At 42.0% G+C, this 19,476-nt stretch overlaps 2 long non-coding RNA genes across 2 annotated transcripts in view; both read right to left on the bottom strand.

Moving 5' to 3' along the window:
* Positions 1-19,476, bottom strand: part of LOC310754377 — a 351,494-nt gene that overhangs the window by 30,196 nt on the left and 301,822 nt on the right. The window lies entirely within an intron of this gene.
* LOC310753979 lies at positions 1,824-17,588 on the bottom strand. Its single transcript, XR_014543532.1, has 3 exons — positions 17,400-17,588; positions 11,006-11,177; positions 1,824-1,909 (listed from the first exon to the last, which is right to left on the bottom strand). It is a non-coding gene; the product is annotated as an uncharacterized lncRNA (long non-coding RNA).

Here is a 19,476-nt window from a genome sequence, read left to right as displayed (position 1 = left end):
GCAGGGTCCAGGTCAGTTCATCTGGTCTGCCTACACAACAGGAGGTTCTGTTTAACTTCAGGTATTTATTTTAGTTCTTGGACTGGAAGTATAAAAATAATTGTAACTTGGATTTAAAAGAGAAACTTCCATTGGAGGGGTTCCCCACACTTCATTAAATAATCATTCTGTGCTATTATTGCTGGTGCTCTCTTTATTAATGCAGCAAGAGGTTTTTTGGGGGGAGAAAGATGAGGTCATTGCAGCCAGCAGGACTAGGTCATGGTGACAGATGTCAGAAGATGGTCATCCTTGTAGCACAATCCTCCAGGTTTCAGTTGACTTGAAGCAGACTGTCTGAACTCTCAGGCAGCCTACTGACATATGCAGATTGTGAGCATTATGTGTAGAGCTCAGCTGATCAGGGACTGAGAACAGAGCTACTGAAGATGTCTTATCATTTGGCAAAGAAAGGAATTGGCTTTAGTATAATTTTGTCCATTTATGAAATGAACTTGTTAAGCTCAAGTTCCTCTAGATGAATATTTCAGTTCGTTAAAAGCTCACCCTCCTCATTTCTCCATCCTCAGCAATCCCCCAAACCTCTGAATTAGGGAGTTTCATACGAAACCCTCAGTACAGTACAGCACTCAATAGTTGTTGCAGGCATTGCTGACCAATATACCATTAGAAAACTGTCATCTATGAACAACTGGAAGTTATCCTTCTACTGGGTAACAGACTGGGTGCCACTGATGAGTGCACAGCTGGAAATTTCTCCACCTTCTTAATAAGCAAAACACTATCATTCCATATGGGATACAGTGTGGGATGTCAAAACAAATCAGAGAGTGAAGAAATCTTGTCTTGACAAACACATCTGCAATTTGATTTTGTTTCTCAAGGAAATGTTCCACTTTAAAGCTGAATTCCTGCAAGATGCACAATCCTAGTTGCAATTTTGTATTTTTACCGTACATTGTTTGAAGCCACTTCAAGGCATAATGGTCTGTAAGAACTGTAAATTCTTCTCCAGATTACAACGTTTGGGGCTTTTTCATTTCATGTATAAAATGCATGGTGTGGAGAAAGTAGACAGAAAGAGGCTTTTCTTCCTCTCATAACATTGCAACCTGGGTTATCCAATGAAGCTGAGTAGTGAAAGAGGTTTAAGTTCTTTGGAGTCTTTATTCTTTTTTCCCATTTACAATTCATGGCCGAAATGGTTTTTCTTACTACTTACTGATTTCATTGTGCCTAATATTGCATTCAATTTTTGTTTGTTACATTTGTGTAACATGCATTTTCATAAAATTCAACAAAGCTCTTTTTTTGGGGGGGGGGATACATCCATAGGGTGAGGTAACAATTTCAATCAGTCTCATGGCACTTGGGCAGGCGAAGGTGCTGTTCCCCCAGTGGCAACCAGTTGACCACCATGAGAGCGGAATGCTGGGCCAGATGGGCCTTTGCTCTGATGCAGCAGGGCTTTTCTTGTGCTCTAGGATGTTTGCCCATCTCTTTGCTCTGCTAGTAGTTCAAGTACTGAATTTCCCCCTCCCCATACAGCTGAATAATTAGATACATGACACATAATGTCAGGTGTCTGACTGACAAGAAAATGTATTATACTTTACATGGATTTGATGTCACATTCAGAGATAATAAGGGGTTTTGATTGATGGAGCCTTTCAGAGAGCATTTTGCCTTGCAAACATCTCACAGCCCTTGCTTAATTGCCCTATTTTTTTTTCTTTTGCCTTCAGCTAGATGTTGATCTCAGGTGCACCTGTGAGCTTCTGTTGGAAAGCTGCTCACATTTATTGAAGGAAATGTGACGATTGGGGCTCTGAACAACTTGGCAGGTTTTAAACTGCTTCTTTCCTTCTTTTCTTTCTCTCTCTCTCTCTTTTATATAAAAAAAATTGCTCTGAAATAATTATTGGAACAGTCAGGTATTAATTGGAACCCAAGGTGATCAATTTCCAGTAGCAAGACTCATCATGTCATTTAATAAGAGCACTCGTCAGCCTATACCGAGTATATTTCCTTTGCCAATGGATAATCTCAGCAAGCACCCATTATTTACAAGTATGGCCGAATGCTTAGGAATCGCAAGGTACGCATTGTAGAAAAGTTCTGCTTGAGCCACTCCCCACCCCTATCCTCAATATTCTGTTGAGTGTTTCCATGCTGACGAATACTTGAGATTGTGGCCATGGGCTCTGTTTCTTCACTATATTCATAAGCCACCCTCCCGCTTACAGCTCACAATGTGACATATATGCTTTCCTACTCCCCACCATTTTAATTCTCACATCAACCTTGTAAGGTTGGTTAAGCAGAGAGAAAATGACTGAGTTTCAAAGTCTCTCCAGTTCTACTCTGATCTACACCACAGGTTGCCAGTGTGGTGGCATCCAGAGGTTGTTGAACTGCAATATTTCATCCCATATACAAATCAGGGGCATATGCAGCAACTTTACTCAGATTATAGGAAAGGGGAAATACAAACTCGCATTATAACGAAGAATACAGAGAATCTTCAAGGTGGCAATGAATCTGACATATATGCTCACATCCACTTAAATAAGTACTAACCTGTTAGCAATTACAATATGTAACTCTTGTTTTGCGCAAGTTTGCCATTCCAGTCTTCTGTGCTGAATTCCTGATGTCATTTCCCTCTCATTTTTTTCAGATGGTCCAGATTTTTTTGAATGTCTCTCTTTCAATATGAAAAATATATCTAGTTCCTAAATTGCCCTCAAACCAGCAGTAACCTTTTAATTTTTAAAAAAATGTTACTCCATTTGAAGTGAGTGGGAGTTGAGTGTCATTTTCTAAATATTTAACCACCCCATTTGGAGGCTCTGTTCACCCACCATTTATTTTATATCTGTTTCTATATTATAAGGTTTTTGCAGGAAAAAAGGAAAGAAACCTCTCAAGGTAACATTTGCTGCAATCTAGCCCTTTAGACAACACTGTTGGAGGAAGCTGTGGTCAGCTGCTTATTTCTGTCCTTGCTATATAAAGCCATTTCCAAGAGAGTATTGCTGTGCCATTTGTCTTTATGAAGAAAGTGTGTGTTCATTCCAGCTGAGTTCATCCCAGCACGATCACTTCTGGAATCACCCTGAGTTCAGGGGTTGTGCGGTGCAAGAGTTGGCATCCAGCTGAGAAGTTGAAAAATGTAGCTAGGCAGAAGAGCGTTTGAAAGCTAAGCAGAGGGTCTGTCTGCTGGGGGGAAAACACACACCAAAAATGCAAGGAGGACTTGGGGAAGGGGAATTGTGCAAGACTTGTTAAGCTCAGGAGATCTAACACAGACAGGCTGGTTAGATCTACTGTATACTGATTTAAAAAACGCTATAGAAAAACACCTAATAAAAGCTGTCAATGGAAAATCCCATTGGCGGCAAATCACTGCTCTACATCGCCATCTGGTGCCACATGTTTATAATGCAGTTATAGCAATATAATTGATGGATGTTGCTGAGTCCTCTTTCACTGCAAAGGGTCAGACTACATGTTACACTTAAATATGCTGTGCAACTATGTCTCCTGTTTTCCTTCACTGCAGCTAATGTGGGGTTAGGGGAATTCTTGGGTTGTATCCAATGCTAGTCCTACTCAGAGTAGACCCACTGAAATGAATGGCAATGACTAACTTAGTTGGATACAACTCCTCCACACAGGGGAGTGAAGCGTATTACTCCCCTCCCCAGCAGCAACTGCTGAATATTGCCTTTACCCACCCAGATATCAGACTCAGTAGCATCCCTCCCTTCCAGTGGTGCAAATGGAAACAGTTTAATGATGCCCTCTGGTCTAAGAGGGGTGGTGAGAGATATATTGGGTGGTGGGTGTTCATGGCTAGGGACAGAAGGGATAAACCTCACCTGTTATCTTGATAAAACACTGTTATCTTGATAACCATTGCTCCTTGCAGTTGCAATTAATTTTTAATTATTGTATTTGTTGGTTCCTCTTTTCGCAGACTGACCCAAAGTGAATTAGAACCAATTAAGAATATCAATAAAAACCTAAAGACACAGCTATACAAATAGAAAGCAGATCTATGGGTCCTGTCCCCATGAAAAGAGGCCACAATGCCATCCTTCAAATTAAGGGCCACAAGCCTAGATAAAGAGAAAAATACTTGCCAGCTGCCTAAGGATGAAGATGGTGCCAGGCATGCCTCTCTGGGGAAAGCATTCCATAAGCAAGGGGACACCACTGAAAAGTCCCATTCTTGTGTTGCCACCCTCCAACGTGTGTGTGTGTGTGTGTGTGTGTGTGTGTGGTGTCACACAAAGAAAGGCCTTAAAAGTTTGCTGCAGGGTCTGGCTCAGTTCATTTAAGACTAAGAAGATAGCATAGTTGCATGCTATGCATTAAGTGTAGCATAGAAGTCTAACAAAAGTGTAGGGTAGTCCTGGGAAGTCGATACCTTCTATGTGCATGACAGAGCAAAAGAGAGAGAGAAAGAGTTATCTTGTTCCTATATAACTAAGAAGGAATGTCAAGGCTTTAGGGGGAGTTTGAACTAGTCTTTGCAGAGGACACTTAAAATCCCTCAGCTGTTCCATACCCATATTTCTTTGATTAGGTAAAGACTGGTGCAATGTTGAGTATTAACAATTTCAGCAGCCTCTGCATCAGTGTATAGGCATGATCAGTTTCAACCACATAAGTGGGATGGGGCTGTGGCGGAGCTGGGTGCTCCGGCACCTGGAGTGGCACACATGCCGTGCACCCGGGGGAGGGGTGATCCACCCAAGGGGCAAGGAGATTCACTCACGGGGCCAATCGGCGCGGTGCCACAATCCTCCCTGGGGCTGGGGGGCCACCGAATGTTATCCCCTTCAAGCTGAAGGGGGGTGACATTCAGCGCCCCCCCACGACTCCCAAGCCTACAGTGAGCTGGGGGAAGGGGGACAGCCACGGCAGCTGCTTCACCGCTTTTCCCACTCATGCTCATGCTCACTGCTTCGCCTCTTGCTAGGCTTGGGGGAGTCACGGGCGGGTGGGGACTGCCCCGAATGTCACCCTCCTTCAGGATGACACACAGGGCAGCCCAAACCCCTCACCCCCCTTCCTACGCCCCTGGGATGAGGCACTTTGTGCATCACACACAGTAATAATGGGAGGGGCCTCTGCTACCTCCCTGCTCAGCACCCAGTTCTGCTGAAACATAAGTCATTCCATGTTGCCTGGGTGTCAACTAGGTGCTGGTTACTGCCTGAGTAGGAGTAGGGCTGGGTTGGGCAAGGGGGAACCTTCCATCATGTTCAGCTCTCCCCTGACCCCAAAAGTCAGGAATGGGAGTACAGTCAGGGCTGTATAACTGACCACAAGATGGAGCACATGTGCACTATTTGAATGGCAATGCCCATTACCTGGGGGGGGGGAACCTCCTCAAATATTTTAGGGGGGTGAAGGAAACTTGGCCCCAAGGAATTGGCTCCCGTGCCCTTCTCCCTTTTAAAGTGGGGTGCTCCCCACTTTATGCGATTTCACATGCATGCAGGGTCCTGGAATGTAACCTGTGCATAATTAGGGAGACTCCTATATAATGTCATCTAGGTCAGCCTTCTCCATCTTGGTGTCCTCCTTTAATCAGAATTCATTACAAGGCGAAGTGTGTGAGGAATTGAATGGGTGCGGGGGGTGGTGGTTGGAGGAGAGGTGGAGAGAAGAGCTAATTTGTTCATGGCTAGGGGGCGCAATTTGGACAGTTCTGCCAGGGGTGCAAGATCACCTATCTACAGCTCTTAGCGCAGTGCATCCTCTTCTTATCACTAGTCAACGGACATAATCTACCCTTCCCACCCTCAGATTTCAGCCTCTTTTTCAGACTTCTGTTAGCTGCTACTTGATGGGCCTGGGAAGGAATTTTACCCACATCCACAACTGGTAATATGTTCTTCAGCCAGCCTAGTCAATGATTAGGAGTGATGAGAGTTGAAGTTCAACAACATGTGGGCTCCGAAGGTCAAAGAACACTGCCTTAGGGCACCTTGCATTCACAACGTGTGGCTGTATGACCAATTATTCTTTCAGGAGCAAGGCCACCACAAGTGCATCTGCCACACAGGTGACTAACCTGTGGCCCCCCAGATGTGGCTGGATTACAGTTTCCATCTTCCCTGACTGTTGGCAGTGTTAGCTGGGGCTGATGGGAGTTGGAGTCCATCAGTACTGAGGGCTGCAGGCTAGCCACCTTTGCTCTGTCAGATGGCTGACCACTTGCCATGGACATATCTGAGAACACCACTTATCTGTCTGTGAGTGCATGTGCATGGCTCAAACTAGCCATGTTGTTAATCCCATGTTGTTTTCCCCATGTTCCATTTTTTAAAACTTGAGCAACATCTTTTTAAAAGTTAGAACAGCATTTATTTTTTTAAAGGAGTATGTACTCTTTCCCCCTTGTCAGTGTTCTGCTTCTAAATTCCTTGTCTTCCCAGCTGCATTTAGCCCCATGGGGAAATTACATGTGATTAATGCTGTGTGTATTGTGGGGCTACTCATGGCTCAATAATCTTCTTTGTTCAACCTCAGAGAGAGATGATCATAAGTGATAACAAGTTACGGAATGGAGATATCACTGCACAAAGCTGTATGCCCGCATGGATCTGTGGAAGAAGGCCTTTGCTCGGCAATTGTCGAGTGAATTGTATAAAATGTGAACTTCTCCGAAGTGTAATTCTGACATGGCATTTCCCCCTCTCAATACAAATGAAAAGGCCATTGCCACTTCTTCTTTACAGCCACTCCATGTCACTGTGAGCTATGTGTGAGTCTCTTGTCTGTAAAAATTTGCAAGACTTTTTTCCTTTTTGCTCAAATGACACTGTGTGATATATAATTAGATAATAGCTGTTGCCTCTTGAGGGGACTGACAACTCGAGAATCATTCTCGCCAAATTATTGTGGGATCGATACGTGCTGAATAATTAAAATTCAATACTGCTGTGTCTCTATCAATAACACTGGGGGAAATGATGTATGACTGACTTAATTGAATTTGTCAGACACGATGGCAACGTGCATGGATCACTGGGGTATTTTTAGTGTTATGTATTTCTTTTTGTAGCAAAGCTCACATCATACCTTTTAACATTCACAATTACTTCCAGAATAACAAGAGTGCTTGCTCAGGGGGCATTGGCAGGATCTAAACAGTCACCCTGAGTTTGTGCTGAACTTTTAGTCAAATTGCTAAGTGAACAATATGGTGGTCTTGCAAGGCTTCCATTAATCTTAGTGGGACTTCTGAAGGAGATCTTCCTCATGTCTCAGGAACCAGGGATACTTCTGAAACCCCCTTTGCTTGGATTTTGCCCCAGATCAGGGCTAGTAATACCATCAGAGAGGGTGATGGCAGATGATGTTGTGCTTGACAAGCTTTTTCCAGGAGAGGCATTGAGGGGCCCAATACAATTATATGCTTCTTCAATATCAGACTATCAAAGGGGCAAAGCTGGAAATGAATGTATTACATACACACAAACACACAAGATATGTAACAGCTGTTTCCTGGCTGAAGTTTCCTACTGATTGCTAAGATTTCCCCCTATTTAGCATGTGATTTCCTTTAAAAAGATAAAAGTTATTTAAAGTACTGAATAGACATCTCAGTTATAAGATGTCACAAATGTTGCACCTGGATATTATTCAGATCTTTGCTTTGTTTTTGTACTGATGCCATATGTGTGTGCAGTGAAGTTTAAAGCCACTCTTGTTCTGTTCAATCATCAATGACTCACCCATAGATTCACTTAGTGAATAATCTCAGTTGGAAAAATATCCTGCTTCTGCTTATACTTACCAACATTTATTTAAAATATTTCGAAGTAGTCTGCCCTCCATCATAATATCCGGGTGGGGGCCAGGCAACCCATCCAAATTAAACATTTGCAATTAAAGTTCCACTTAATAACAAGAGTAAATAAGATAAATATGATTAAAACCCAAAATGCTTCAAGTACAGATCCTTAATGCATAGAGTAGGCTACAGCCTCCAGCAATCATTAACCAAACCAGTAGTGGGGAAACCTTTTTCAGACAAAGGGCTGCATCTCCGTATGGGCAACAATTGGTAGGCAGGGCCAGGGGTAAAAATGGAGAGCAACTAATACAAATTTTACCATAATATAATTTACTATTTAATTATCCTGTTTAAATGATTTATTCTCCACTCTTCATTGATACCATGTTCCCAGAGTGAAGAGCAAGACTAAAAAACAATATTTCATTTCCTTACAACTTTTGTAACTTCCTTACAAAACCTAATAACCTACTAGCAGCATAACTACTTATGCCAATCAAGTGGTTTGATCCAGCAGGCTCTTCATGTAACACAATATTAAAAAAATTAATCTACTAGAAGTGATGGTATTAACACAAGATATTATTCAATGTTGTTTAAAAAACAACAAAACACCAAAACAAAACACCCCCAAACCCTATAATGATTTACACAGATTGGGACTCCTGCACCTTATCAGCCCACCTGGGTCTTAAGATCATTTACAGAGGCTCCTCTCAGAATGCCAGAGGTTGGGGATGTGGTGATTAAAGAGAGGGCCTTTTCAGTGGTGAACCCTCACATAGCACCCTCTGAACAATATGTTCTGGAACCAGGAAAAGGCAACTTTTCAGTAATATAAATATTTGCAGAAGTTTTAGCACAGAAGCACAGCTTTTAGGTTTTAGATTGAACGTATTTCTAAAGGACATTGATCCTAAGAATATGCATGTTCCACAAAACAAAAATTAATATAGGTGACATTCAGTGGTTTGTGTTAATGCAGTGACGTGCTTGCACAGTTCTCTCTTTCAGCCTTAAACATTTCTCCTCCCCCCCTTTAATCAAACAGTATTTTCTGTCTCTGTACAAATGGCTTGATTAACACAGATTGCGTAATCTTTTATATCAGTCCATTGCCACTGGTTGAGAAATAAATGAGCAAAGAGACAGAAAGGTTAGGCAGGAGAGTGAAGGTAATTTTAAACCCTTATAACTCCGTTTGGGAGAATTAAATGAATACTTCTGCTTGAGTAACCTGGAAAAAGGTAAGAACTCCTACATGCAGCACTAAATTTGGAATGAGAAGATATTAAAAAAATTAATCTACTAGAAGTGATGGTATTAACAAGGCTGTTTATGAAGAGACGGATACCTGGAATTATTTCTGAGTGGCATATGCTCAACATGTCTCAGGGACAGTTAAGAAGGGACAAAAGTTCTCTAATGAAAACTTCCACGTCTAAATTGAGGTGGGAAAATGGGGTCAAATTAATTTTGAGGGTAAAAGTGATATTCAAAGTTAGAGCAAAACTGGCTGGCTGCAGACTACTTTCCCTTGGCTGCTACCTGATAGTGGCCATGATCCTCTTACCCAGAAATACCCTGGAATATGATTCTTCAACCTTGGGTCTCTGGATGTTGACTTCCAGCAGTGTAGGCTGTCATGTTTTTAACCCAGATGCCCCCATCAGAGCAATGCTGTGCAATCACTAGAGATGGGGGATAAATTCAGATCAGATTGCTTTCTGCAACAGTATGTGAAACGAAACACTGCCATCTTTGAAATGTGCAGTTCTCTGAATTTTGAAATGTAGCTAAGTAATGTGTATTAAAATGAATATATTTATAGTAAAGTGTACAAATGCATGTATTAGTGGAAATAACATTTAAAAATGCATTACCGTATATCAGTGAAAATGTGTAGCAAGAATAAGTATATCAGGGACAATTGCATACAGATATGTGCATATTAATATTGCAATGCTAATGTGTAGTTTAATTTGAATGGATTTTATCAATAACCGAATGCTGGGGTTTTTTTTCAGCCTAGCTCATTCATTGCTAATGGAATTAGAGTATTTTAAAGAATTGTCCACTAACTCTACCAAATTCTGTATTCTAAGATTCTAAGATGTGACAGTGGTGGATGTTTGTGTGAATGTGTATAGGCCACAGCAGCAGATAATCACACCTCCTCTCCTTGTTAAGAGAGAGTGATTAACAGGAGAAGGGCTGTAGCTCCCTGAACAGACCCCCCCCCAATTCCAATCCCCAGCACCTCCAGATAGGGTTGAGAAAGATCCTGTCTGAATCACTGGAGAGCCACTGCAGGCCCAAGCAAGCCATACTGAGTTAAATGGATCAGTGGTCTTACTCAGTAGGAGGCAGTTTCTTATGTTCCTAATTGTAGGAGAGATTGAGAGGCATTGCTGCAGTGCAAGTAGGGATGGCCATGGCAACCAAGCCATGGTGCAGCAGGCAATCTTCTGGGCGACCTTGCCCAGAATGCCTTGCTCTGAAGGAACCCTAGCCCTTTCTCAGCATAAAGGGACTGGGAACTGGAGTCAATGCATGGTCAGTGCTGTTACCATGCTAGTGGCAGCTGTGCAGTTGACAAGGGGCAGAGAAAGTAAGTGGGACAGCAGTTGCTTTGGATGACACATTGGCACAATGTCTACTGCTGGCCCTGAGTGTGAATCATAGAATTAGAGTTGGAAGGGACCATGAGGATAATCTAGTACAACCCCCTGCAATGCAGAATTCTTTTGCCTGACGTGGGGCTCAAACCCACGACCCTGAGATTGTGGGTCTCATGCCCCACCAACTGAGCTATCATAGATTGCTAAATGATTGGAATGAGAGAGTTTTGGATGCTGATAATTAATGTATGTGCCTGTGTTTTCTTGTAAGACGTTCTGAACCATTTAAAAATCTGCTGGCCAAGGAATGTTAGGTGGCGGTAGACATAAACCGTCATACCTAGTGTTAAGTTGTGGGTGAACATATCAGATGACACAGCGATTCTCCAAACAGCTCTTGTTTATTCACAGGTCAGAACAGAACTGAACTGAAGGGTTCAGCCAGCCTGCTTATATAACTGTAAAATCTGTAACTGTAAAAACTTTCCCTTATTTTCATATGTGGACCTGAACTATCTACAGTATCTCCCTGCTGGCCCAGGATGAGAACTTCAGTACATAACACCTGGACTCTGAGATTATCACTGAGGATGCTTGAAAACAACATGGTATGTTGACTGAATCCAGCTGCTGGTACCTGCTTGGACTCAGTAGAATTCTTCAACCCTTCTCCTTCTGTAGTGGAACCATTGCGAACCCAGACTTTCTTTAAATGCTAGCCTGTGATATCGATAGCCCTGTGAAGGAGAAAGAAATGAGTCAGAAATGAAATCCCTGTGTGCAGAATTAGTTCTGACATGAAGCAGGGCTGTCATAAAGCAAGGCTGTTGGGAAAGGCTTTAAAACGCAAACAAGGTGCATACAAGTGGGTTTATTTATTTGTTACATTCACATCCCATCTGTCTTCCAAAGAGCTCAAAGGGGCATACATGTTTCTCCAGTTTTATCCTCAGAACAAGCCCATGAGGTAGGTTGAGCTGAAAGATAGTGACTGGTCCAAGGTCACCCAGTGAGCTTCCTGGCTGAGTGGGGATTTGAATCCTGGTCTCTCAAGGTCCTAGTCCAGCACTCAAACCACCATGCCATACAGTAAACATACAATGCACACCTTTGCTTTCACTACCCCACCCCCCTCCTGGCCATAAAAGGCTTTCCAAGGAGCAAATACAGCTATTTTATAACTAGCTATTTTATAACTTTCTGAGATTTTTGTCAGCCTTGAAACCCCAGTCCTTCCCCACAGTAGGGAGGGTGATTTTGAACTGAAAAAATGACTGGAGGAGAAAGCATCAAGTAGTTGCTGCCTACTCTTCCTCTAGTAGGACTCATATCCTTCTTAGGCTGATTCTGAATGAAAGAAGTAGAAGAAAGATAGAATTCCATGTAATGGGGAGGTCGAGGCTGAATGAATAAAGAAGCAGTCAATTACTAACTGAATTCCTATTGCTATTTTAAGCTTGGCTTAATTGTTAAACTAATATAATGCATGAAGATTGTCAGCCAATGAAAGAATCTTTGGCTGATTAAACATGTACCTCTTAACTTATTAATTCAACAATTATACTGAAATTAATTTGCACGTTTCTAAAACATTAATATAAGATCCTTTTCAAAGATCTCTGAAGAAGAGTAAGATGACTTAGAATTTAATAAAGAGAACTTGCCCTTCATGGGTAGACAGAAAGACCATCTTTAAGCTGCTCATTTCATTGTCTGTGACTGTAAACCACCAGAACCAAATACAGAACTCCCAAATTAATGTAAGCCTTCTTTAACTCACAACTTAGGACACGGTTCATTTAGTATTTTCATGCAAACTCAACCTGATTTACACTTTCTTTTAATATATGCAAACCAAATCCAGCTTATACTTCAAAATTCACATTTATGCATCTTTTTCAATGCAGTTCTCCAAACAGTTTGTACAGAAATGTGTATGTTGGGGGAAAATATGTGTAACAATGCATGTATTACTAAAAATGAGATGAAATAATGTGCTTGTACAATGTGTATATAAGAAAAATGGCATACAAAAATATGTATATTAGGAGAAATTATTTCTAAAATGCTGATGAATTTTCATGAGCGCTTAGAAAAAACAAACTCAGCAACCCAAGAAACTGTTAGAAAATCAGCAATTCCACATTTGAATTCTTTAAGAACAATTGAGTGGATGCCTTCCAAACATGGTGAATTGTCCATTTATTTATTTATTGTCTCTTAGGCCTAGAATTTCATCTCTCAACACCAGTATTTGCCTCAGTTCCTCAGACTCCCTTCCTGCAAAAGTTAGTTCATGCACATGGATCTGCCATAAATTTTTGTCTTCCAAGTGGAAATTCCTGGAAATTACAGGCAAACTAGCTTAACATCTGTCCTGAGAAGTCTGGTGGAAAATATCATTAATGATGAAATAACTAAGCATATAAAAATAACAAACTTTGCTGAAACAGAACCAGCATGGCTTCTGCAAGGTTAAGCCCTGTCTCACAAACCTTTTACACTTCTTTAAGAATATCAACAAACATATAAGAGATTATCCAGTTGCCATAGTGTACTTGGAATTTCAAAAAGCTTTCAACAAAGTACCGTATTTTTTGCTCTATAAGACTCACTTTTTCCCTCCTAAAAAGAAAGGGGAAATGTGTGTGCGTCGTTTGGAACGAATGCAGGCTGCGCAGCTATCCCAGAAGCCAGAACAGCAAGAGGGCTTGCTGCTTTCACTGTGCAGCAATCCCTCTTGCTGTTCTGGCTTCTGAGATTCAGAATATTTTTTTTCTTGTTTTCCTCCTCCAAAAACTAGGTGCGTCTTGTGGTCTGGTGTGTCTTATAGAGCGAAAAATACGGGACTTCACCAGAGATTCCTGAGTAAGTTTAGCAGTCATGGGATAACAGGTGAAGTCCTCTTGTGAATCAGAAACTGGTTGCATAAAAGGAAGCAGAGAGCAGGAATAAATGGAGAGTTCTGATGAAGGGATGTAGAAAGTGGAGTTCCCAGTGGCTCAGAATTGCAATCTGTGTTTTGTAACTTGTAAATAGGTTATCTAGAGTCAATGGCATAGCTAGCCGCTCGGGTGCCCGGGGTGGTGCACGCGCCCTGCACCTGGGGGTGGAGTCCATGGACACGGGGCAAGCCAGGGCAGGGCACACTGTGCAAAGCCTCTTCGCTGCTTCCCCCTCAGCTGTAGGGCAGCTGAAGGAGAGGCGGTGGGCAGACGCAAGCCCCATGCTGCCGTTTCAGGCAGTGTGGAGCCTGCAGGCGCCCAAGCCACCATGTCACTCCCAGGAGAGAAGTGCGGATCAGGCATGCTGCAGGCCCCGTGGTAAGTGCTGGTCCCTGTGGTGTGGTGCCCAGTGCCAGCCACGTTTCATTATGTTTGTTGACTGAACTAAAAAGTTTCGTGAGCCCCATTTTTAAAAAAACACACACACCATATTTTTGCCATTTTGTCACCCCCCTCGGTGATGACATCCAGGGCGGCCTGCACCCACCGCACCCCACTTCCTACGCCACTGTCTAGAGTTAAGAGTGAGAAGAGAAATGGCCAAGTTTGCTGATAATACTAAATTGTTCAGGGTTGTTAAAACAAACAAACAAGCAAATAAACAAAAAAAAACTATGAAGAGCTCCAAAAGGACCTCTCAAAACTGGCTGAATGGGCAGTAAAATGGTAAATGCAATTCCATATAGGCAAGTGTAAAGTGACCCATATTCAGGCCAAAACAACAACAACAACAACAATTCCACATGTAACCTCAAGGTCAGAACTGGTGGTGACTAAACAGGAATGAGACCCTGGGGGAGGGGTAATGAAAAGTGGTGTGTCTTTATTGATAACTGGGGTGCCTGTGAGGTGTACTACATACATACACAGCACAATGCTATCATGTCTGGAAACAGTTTCATTCAGTTCAATACATCTTACTTTCAGGTAAATGTGTGTAAGACTGCTTCATCTTGCACGAACACACAGAAGGTTGAACTGATTGCCACATTCTCTCTGTATAGCCAAGACTTTTTAATCCATTTCGCCTATAATGTATAAAGGAGGTGCATAACCTTTTCATTTAATTCATCATTTTTATTGTTTAAAAAACTCTTCTTGTTTTGCCCTATATCCACATGCAGGATTCTACTTTCCGACACAAGAGGCCAATTCCCCTTCTGTAAAGGTATTGTTGTCACAAGCTGACATTTAAAGAGAGTCAAGGTTCACAAAGATTCCAGTACAGAAGGGGAGTGATTGCAAAATTCTGCCCTGGGTCCTTGAGAATGGAAGGCTGGGGTCTGTTGTGCTGAAGTCAATCGCATCGCTGTGCATAGGTATTGTGTGCTTCTGCACAGGAGACTGAAACCAATCAATTTCAATTTATTTGTCGAGTGAAGAAACCATTATTTAGAACTGAATGGCCCCAGCTCCCATAACACATTGTGAAAATGTATTGTAGTTTTGCTGAGAATTATCTTATGATGAAATTATTTGTTTAGAAGCAAAGTGGGGATGTTTCCTGAATATCAATTTTGGAGGCATTGATTAGAGCTTGTTGAGCTGTATTCAGTTTTCTTAATCCAGTATCAAAAGGGATCTCAGCCAGACATGAATATGGGGGGGGGGACAGCTGGGGAAAATGGGGGTCCATAGTTAATCACACAATCATTGCCACAACTTATAGATCCTGAAGAGTTAATAATACACAGACCACCAGCTTCTCCTCCTCCTTTAAAGACCATCCAGACCAATGAAGTTGATTCATTTGAATTTCTCATAAAGAAATATATTTTCTGAGCCACATTTCTTACCTTGACCATTCAGCTCAATACATTACAAGTAGATTTTTCTGTACACCCACACGGATCCAGCTCAGTGAATGACATATAGACTGCAATCCTAAACACAATGTACAAACACAAAACAAATAGGGCCAGCTCAATACATTTTGGCACCTGAAGCCAACCACAAAATGGTGCCCTTCTCCTCACTAGGGAAGAAGGAGTAAGTGAAGATCTACATCAGGAACAAGGAGGGGAATAAACATCTACATTGACATCTGCTGCCTCTATGGATCCTGCTGCCTGAGGCAGTCACCTTACCTTGCGTCATGGGTGGGCCAGCCCTATGCACAAGCTTGCTTCTTTTCCCATGTTGCATTTTCTACAAATTTCTGCTCAAAGTGGTTTGCAACCAAATAATAGTCTGAAGACAATACAGTAATCATGATACATAATTAAAATGATAATACTGTTTACAACACTAAATTAACAATTCAATAATTAATAATTTAAAATCCAGAAAATTAAATAGACATAAAACACACCAACAGGCCAGTAATATCCCCAAATAGCTGTAAAGCTAATGATAGTAATAACTATAGCTAGGAGATTATTCTTCAGCAGATACATTCACTGCTTTGCCAATTCTAGCAGTATAGCCTGTCAAGATTTCTGAGCTGGGGGATTCTTGACAAGGGTCTCAGGGCTTTATCTTGGACTAATCATTATTTGTCTGTCTCATGTCTTCCCAGAGTTGGTGCTTGTCTGCCAGGAATCTTGGTTTCACCTTGGAATGAATGGTCTACTTGGGATGAGGAAGAAGGTTGAATGAGATGGGCAGTATCTCAGTGGTAGAACAATTACATTTTATGCAGAAAGCCCCAGTTTCAATCCCTGGCATCTCCAGGAAGGGCTGAGAAAGCCCCCTATCTAAAATCCCCAGAGAGTTGCAGACAATCAGTGCAGACAGTATTGAGCTAGATGGTTCAGTGGTCTGATGGTGTAGTGAAGGGCTGCAACTCACTGGTAGAGCATCTGCTTTGCATGCAAAAGCCCTGAGGTCCAATGCCTCAGGTAAATTGGGGTGCCCTCTGTCTGAAACACTGGAGAGTTACTGCTGGTGCTGAGCTACACAGCCCATTGTTCTGACTTGGTATAAGGCAGCTTCCTGTGTTCTTCAAGAGCCAAAGAAGATTCAGCTATGAACCCAACAGAAAACCAAGAATGCTGGTAGTTGGAGCTGAGGTAAATTCAACTTCTTCTAGAATCTTCCTGGAATGACAACTCTCCATTGCCTGGCAGAAATGCTAAAACTGTTGCTCTCACCACCAGCAAAGAAGCCCCCTTCAAAACGGGGGCTTTGCTACTGTAATACTAGAGTACTGTATTTTTCCGTGTATAAGACACCCCATGTATAAGACACCCCCTATTTGGGGGGGGGGAGACAGGAGTGCCTGGTGTGCTCTGGTCCATGGGGTCACAAAGAGTCGGACACGACTAAATGAATAAACAACAACAAATTTTTGGGGACTCCAAATTAAGAAAACACCCCTCAGCACTACCCGTGTATAAGACAAGCCCCAATTTTAAACCTAATTTTTGGGTTAAAAAAACCTAGTCTTATACACGGAAAAATACGGTATTTTATGCACGCTTTATCCTATTTGTTTCTAGTGGAAAAAGTCCATTATATTTAGGATTGCACAAAGAAAGTGAGACTGTGAGCGCCCTTTCCATAGACCAGAGATAGTGAACTTGTTACCCTCCAGATGTTGCTGGTCTGCAGCTCCCATCAGCCCTAGTCCTAGATGATGGGAGTTGGAGTCCAAGGTAAAAGGTTCCCCATTGCTGCCATGGACTTACACCAATATCCAAGAATATCCTACATAATTTCTGTTGTAGACAAAGGACAATTTCCATTAATATACACATGTCCCACTCCTGTCTCAGCCATATCTTTGGCTTGGTCATTACCGCGGAATAGAAGATGGCAGGATCCCCAAGGATTTGTTCTATGGGGAGCTAGCTCCAGGACCATTGGCAGACCAACTTTGCATTACAAAGATATCTGCAAACATGACATGAAGGTTGGCAACAACCCTGCCATGTGGGAATGCCTTGCAAATGACTGTAGTGCCTGGAGACGGTCTGGTTGTGTATCCACTGCAGTGATCAGAGGAGGAATTACCTCTGGGAGGAGCACAGAGATGTAGTGAGGAATACCCTGTGCTCAAGTTGGATAGTCAAACAAAAGGCTCTGGCCAAGATAGTGAAGCAAAACAGTGGCCAGGAGGCCTGATCTTTATTGCTGCAACAAGACTTCAAACTACATCATAAAAGAAGCAGAAACCCTGAACAAAAGTTGCCCGTGGTTACCCACAACACCTTGGAAAAAGTGTCACGCACTTGTCATAAACATGTCATAAAGCAGGTGTGGCATCTGAATGGAAAGTTGAGTATTCAGAGTTCCCCCAGATTCTGATAACAGAGAGAAGAAATGCCATGATGCATCTGCAGCAGCACAACCAGGCACCTTCATCTGATCTTGCTGCAACAAAACATGTCTCTCCCATATCGGTTTTTAAAGCCACAGAAGGCATTGCAACCTTCCAACTTCACCAACACACTCTGACTTCATCCTCAAAGACACACTCTTCCATTGTCTCCCAAGACAGATGGATGCCAGCACATATTTATGCACACTCTCCTCTGATATATGCTTTTACTGCATTTATTTATTTATAGGTTGGATGACTGCATTGCAGTATTCAGAATAATGCAGATTTTGAAGGATATTTGTATTTCAGTTTGTATATTGTTTTGGGAAGTGGAAATTAGGTTGGTTCACATTAATGCAAAACTTGCTCCCAAGGGTCCAACAGAGAGAGCATACATTTAAGTTATACCAAAGAATAAGATAGGGAATTTCTTAACTATTTTGTTTTCCTTTAGACTTTGAACAATTTTGAGTCAATGCATCATATGGTGATTGTAACACAACAATCACAAAACAATTATAAGGTAAAGAGGTTTCTCTTAATCTAAGACTGTTACAATAGCTGCTAAAAAGTACAACAGAATCAAGCCAAGCGAGGTGCACAGATTTTTCCTGTTTGCATCCTGGTCCATCTCTGGGCCATAGCCTTATATACTCTGTTTTCTCATGACTAAGCAGAAGCTGAAAAACAAAGAGATGCCTGTACAACATTTTAAACAAAAGATCTTTCTAAATTATGTTCTGTTTTATTTAAGTTTCTCTTACGTGACCCAAGGTAATGCTTGCATTTTATACTTTGATCTATAGATTTCCTAAATTAGATTTATAATTAACCTCTTTCAACCCTATTCATTCCCACACCATTATCTTCAAACAAGACTTTTCTTCCTTTTTTTACAGGAAGATCATTACTGTTTAACTAACTGTTTTCAACTGTCTTCATCTCATCTAAGGCACTTTTCTCTCTCTTTTGTCAGGTAAGTAACCTGCAGCTCAGGGGCCCCAAACACCACTGAGCCTAAACCAGAGAGCCAGTGTGGTGTAGTGGTTAAGAGCGATGGACTCGTAATCTGATGAACCGGGTTCGCGTCTCCGTTCCTCCACATGCAGCTGCTGGGTGACCTTGGGCTAGTCACACTTCTCTGAAGTCTCTCAGCCTCACTCACCTCACAGAGTGTTTGTTGTGGGGGTTTGTTGTGCTTTTGTATTTGGATGTGTGCGTATCTACAAGTATGAACTGTGCCTGCATGAACATGTGAAACTGAATCTGTAGGTGGAATGCAGGAAATCCTGCTCCCCACGTTCCTATCATGCTCAGTCCCTGAACAGGTCCACGTTGGCTGGGAAAAATAGGGTTGCCATATTTCAAAAAATAAAATTCCTGTTGAGGTGGTTTTTTTTGTTTTTTGTTTTTTAGGAAGACCCCAACATACCAACATTGTTGAGGAAACCATTGTTGGAGGAACAAACCCGGAAATAGTTATTTTAAGCTGTTTCTGCTGCTTTTCCCATCGAGTTGCCATACGTCCAAGCTTTCCCTGACATTTTTGCTGATTTGACAAAATTCCTCGTGACACCATTTTTACCCCTGAAAACCAGGATATTTCAGGGAAAAGTCCACGGGAGGCTTTCACTTCTGCCCACTTGAACGCAAGTGAAATGCCTTGCATGATCTTGCTTTACCACAACATTGAGGGTTAATTGAGCACATTGAGGGTTCTTTTCATGTTTAAGCAAGCACAAGTACAAGCCTCCTTGCCAGGGGCGT

This window comes from Podarcis filfolensis, assembly GCF_964270895.1.
Source record: "Podarcis filfolensis genome assembly, chromosome: Z".
NCBI classification, from domain to species: Eukaryota; Metazoa; Chordata; class Lepidosauria; order Squamata; family Lacertidae; genus Podarcis; species Podarcis filfolensis.
The sequence above is the reverse complement of the archived record's forward strand: the minus strand, read 5'-3'. Positions and strand labels throughout refer to the sequence as shown.